Genomic DNA, 5197 nt, shown 5'->3' with positions numbered 1-5197 from the left:
TCAGCCTCATCTACCTCCAACTTCGAGCATAATTTCATCTGACACATGCTGATCTACCAACCACTCAATATGCCCATCTTTCTTGTCGGTGCATTCCAACGGAGTACTGGGAAACTCAGGTTGGGCTCCCTCATCACAAGAATTCTTGAGGATCATCAGGTGAGCACGGTAGGAGAAACTGAGTCATGGGGAACTGAGATTACAGCGGCACTGCTGTTCGGGTTAGCATACAACCAACCTCTCAAGTCTAAGAAAGGAAAGAGGGCTGTTGAAGAAAATGAGGAAGCAGTTGATGCTGAGGTAGTAAAACCCCATACTGACCGAACTCGGCAAGATAAAAAGCGGAAAGCTGATCAGTCAGCAAAGGACGTCAACACAGTTCCAAAGAAGCTGAGAATAATATCCAGTGGTAAGAAAGTTAACGCTGAGCAAGGTCAGCAGGTACCTAAGTCAGCAGAGAAAAGGCCAGTGGAGCCTGAAAAAGTCGAAAGTGAGGAAATTCCAGAGACACCTCTGAGGAAGAAGAAGAAAACATCCAGTCTAAATCCCATCAATGTTGCCCCTCTTGACTTTGTCGTCTCTGACGATTCCCACTTCGTGAGAAGTCAAGAGATTGACCTTGAGAAAACACCTGTTGACCAGGAAGATGACTTGGAAAATTTTGGAAGTCAGCTTGGTGCTGAGAAAACAGTGAATGTTGATGATGAGCAAGCTAAGGAGGTTGCTGCTGAGCAGACCAAGCCAGTTGATGCTGAGCCAATTGAACCACAAGCTAATCAAGAGATTAATTCTTCATCCGAGTCTCTTGACTCAATTGCTGCTGATCCCTCACCTCCAACCAACAAGGTCAGTTCTGAAAAGCGTTTCAAACGCAAAGCCTACAAGTCCACCTCCCTCGACCTATTGGTTGATTCTCCTCTTCGAGAACTAATTACTGACCTAACTGGACTACAATACAAGTTCTTCTCCTCCGTCATCGAACCAACTCCTGACTAGTTTCAGCAAAAACAAGCCTCTGTTACTCATACCGAGGAACACGCCAAGACTCCTGAAAATCCAATCACTGCCGAGTAAGAGCTCGAAGTTCAAGCTGCTCAAGAGGGTGAGCAAGCAAAGGAAAATCCTATAAGTTCCGAAGTACCTCCCCCTGCACCAACTCAACTTCCAACCAATGTTGAGCACGTCAACATCTCTGCCGATCCACCTCTTCCTAATCCAATTTCGCAGAATGTTGAACAGTCAGTTCCTGGTGCTGACTTGAACAAGAGTCCGGCTGTTGATCATGCTGGCCCATCTGGTACTGGACAGCAACCTACTCAAAAACCGGCTGCTGAGCGAATTCCTGAGGCAACTTATGCCTACCTCAATGCTACTGAGTCTGGGCGTCGAATCATTGACTCAGCTCAATCCATTCTCTAGGACTTGAATCCCTCTCATGCCAATGCTGCTGGGTTCGTTAACGTTGAGTCAACCCAACTTTCTTCTGTCACTCAGCTCCTGAATGAGATCAAGGGTCTCAAAGATATTGTGAGTGTCATGGCAACTGTTCAAACTCAACAACCCAAGCAAGACACCATAATAAAGCTGGCTGAACTGCAGTTAATGATGGTACATCACATGGATTCCATCCAAGGCCAAATCAATGCTCTGTCTACAGTCAACACGGGCTATGCCACTTCTGCTGAGGTTGACCACCACTTCACCAAGCTACACTCTGAGCTGACTGATACTCGTGGGCTAATTTCCTCCTCTTTCCAGTGTTCGATCGAGCAAATTAGCGAAGCTGTCCGTCTACTCAACTTGAGTAAGGAAGAAATGGACACTGACTTGGTGAAAACAAATGAAATCCTTCAATACTCCCAAGCCACCTTCAAACATGTGCGCCATACTAATGCTCAACGTTAGTTCTACGATTCAGCCTTGCTCAAAATGTATCATCAAGCTTATGCTAGGTTGACTGACACGCTGACCTAGATTGGAAAATCATAGGAATATCTTCTCAGTATGCTGAGTGCATCTATTCGAGTCCCCGGATCCATTATAGACGATGGCGTTCCTGTTTTTGATGGTCTTAGGGAAAGCACGAAACAGCTTAAGGCATATTCAGTGAGATTAACTCGTGCTGTTCTCAATGACACTTTCATTCCTCCTCCGCCCGATGCTGGAAAAACGGGGGACAAAGAACAAGCTAATGGAACTCAGCATAGATCAGGGGAAGCAGGAGAAGCATCAGGTAGTCAGCAACAACGAAATGCCAAAGGAAAAGGCAAAGTTAATCCTGCCCGCCAAGGTATCTGACTAAAACTGTCTTACGCCTCACTCGGCCGTGCTGACCAAAGCTGAGTTGTAAAACTCAAAGAATTATATTTAGTCAGCATAATTAAAACGAAAAAGTTATATTAGTTCCTAACCCCCCCTTGAAACTAATCACACGGGCCCAACAATTAGGACCAATCTCCAAAACACACAGCCCGTGTGAAGGGTGCCAGAGATCAGCAAGCACGTTTTTCATATATTGGACTTTGATGCTTCGAACTGTTAGAAAAGAACCAACTAGGCTCCACGAGGAAGGTCTTGTTGGTCCCGTGTGATTAGTTCCAAAGGGGGTTAGGAACTAATATAACTTTTTCGTCAATTAATCTTGCTGACTTAATAATTTTGGTGAGTTTGTTAACTCAGCTTTGGTCAGCTTGGCCGATCTTAATGTAAGACAGCTTTAGTCAGATGCTGACTAAGACTTTTTTACTTGAGAGTTGGGAATTGACACTTGTGTGGTCAGCTTCCAACTCAGCACTTCAATTTACTCAGAGTCAGCTTCAAACAATTTATATGCTGAGTAAATATAACAAGCAACACATGCACACACACACACACACACACACACACACACACACACATATATATATATATATATATATATATATATTAGAGAGTTAGAAATTACTCAGTATCACTTATCCTGGTTCGGCTTCTCTGCCTACGTCTAGTCCCCAGAATCCTTCGGGCTTTTAGAATCCAATACCGAGCTCTTTAAGGGTAGAGCACAAACCGATTATAGGCAGTTGAATATGCAAGAGTACCTTCCTCTATTCTTCTACTCAACTCCTACTAAGCGCTATAACCCAGCACTTAGATTTCTCTACCACTAAGTACTTAATACCAAGCACTCAGCACACACACTCTCAATATTACAATTGATTACTCACTTGTTCCTTTTGGGATAAAGAACACTTTAGATGATTACAGAGAATCAATCTAGCATTTACACAGAGAATAGAAGATTGGTGTAAGCTTTCTTTCTTGTTTTTGAGTGCTTTGAATTTGTATCTTTCTCACTTGTAATTTTCTGTCAATCGACTATGTTCCAAATGATATCTTTGTCCCTTTTATAGTTGAGATGTGAGGAACAAATCATTTGAAATTGATTTGTCCGTTGAGTCCAAAACGGCTCTTTTGGAGAGACAACTTCTGGTCAGCTTTAGATGTGCAGGCCAATCCTGTCTCCTGAATTCTTCAGACGTCAGATTTGTCTTCTTCCTACAGACTTTGTCTTCTTGTGGCATTTTGTCTTATAGCATCAAACAGTTGACCCATGCATCTTGGAATTTGGCTTTTGCATAATTCAAGGCTTCTATTATTGGTGCAGACAGTTGTCGAATTTGTATTTTAGCTTAACGGATCATTCATGCTGTCTTGAAGATCACTCAGCTTCACTTCGATATTCATTGTCTTTGATTTTCACCAAGTTTCATACTGAGTTCTCTTTCACTCAGCTTCCGTGGTCAGCTTCATTCTGTAGGATCTCTTTCTTGAAGCAGACTTCTTTTGTGTTGAGCTTCGTTTCACTCAGCTTCTTTGATCAGCTACATTCTGAGACTGTTGTTCTGAGGATGGCTTATCTTTTCTTATGCTCAGTTTCTCTTCACTCAGCTTGTGTTCTTATGCTGACTTTGTCCTGTCTTAATCTTTATTTCTTTTTGCATTTATATTTATACTCAATATTGAACAAACGGATTAGTACAATTAAATCAAAGCACTTAAATTTAATTGTCTCTTAATCATGGATTAAACTTAAATGATTTTGTCAAATCAAAATCTTGTGGAACGGTGTTTCAACAAACTCCCCCATTTTGATATTGGCAAAATATTTAATTTATGGAACTCAGTATTGAAATTCCCCATGATTGAATTGCATTTTATTCTTCTGAAATTACTCCCCCGTAAGGGTTGCATATACTGACTTAACTTAACTCTAAACCTTCTAAGTAATTTAGAGAGGACATGTTTATACTGACTTAGTTTAATTCTAGATTTTCTAAGATTCACTCTAGAGCAATTTTCAGAAGAGTTCAATGTTTACTCAGTTTGATATAACGAATAGTTTTGATGTCAGAGTTAGTGTAAACTGAGTATTTTTAATTTTGAATTTGTTTGTTCAATTTTTAGACAGGTCAGCACATATCATAAATAAAAAAGCATCGCATATAGTTAAGTCAAATTGAATGAAAGGATACTTAACATATATTTGAGTCATCAAGCATAAATACAGAGTAAGCTAAGTCCTAAGTTGACTAAGCTATTGCTTCCTATTAACTTGTGCTTGATGAGCAGCTTGATACAATTTTCCTTTGCCTTTGTCTTGCCGCTGCTTACTGCCTGAAGCTTCACCTGTGTCTTGCTGAGTTCCATCATCTCGTCTTTTCTCCCCTGTTTTGCCACCATCAGGCGGAGGAGCAATGAAGGTGTCATTGAGAGCAGCACGAGTCAGTTTGACCGAGTATGCCTTGAGACGTTTTGTGCTTTCAAACAACCCATCAAGCACTGGAACTCCATCATCCAGAACTGAGCCTGGGACGCGAATGGAGGAGCTGATCATGCTGAGCATGTATTCTTGTGACTTAGCGAACCAGGACATTGCTTCCGCGAGTTGGGCATAGGATTGATGGTACATTCTAATGATGGCCTTGTCATAGATGTCACGCTGAGCATTTGTATGACGCACATGGCGAAATAGGCTTTGAGTGGTTTGGAGAATGGTATTGGTTTTGACCATGTCAGTTTCCATCTCCTCTTTGCTCAGATTCAGAAGACGGACAACTTCACTTATTTCATCCATCGTGCATTGGGAAGAGGAAGAGAGAAGATCACAAGCACCAATCAGCTCAGAAGTCAGTTTGGTAAAGTAATGATCTAACTC

The sequence above is a fragment of the Euphorbia lathyris genome, chromosome 3, assembly GCF_963576675.1.
Source record: "Euphorbia lathyris chromosome 3, ddEupLath1.1, whole genome shotgun sequence".
Taxonomy (NCBI): Eukaryota; Viridiplantae; Streptophyta; class Magnoliopsida; order Malpighiales; family Euphorbiaceae; genus Euphorbia; species Euphorbia lathyris.
Note: the sequence above shows the minus strand (reverse complement) of the source record.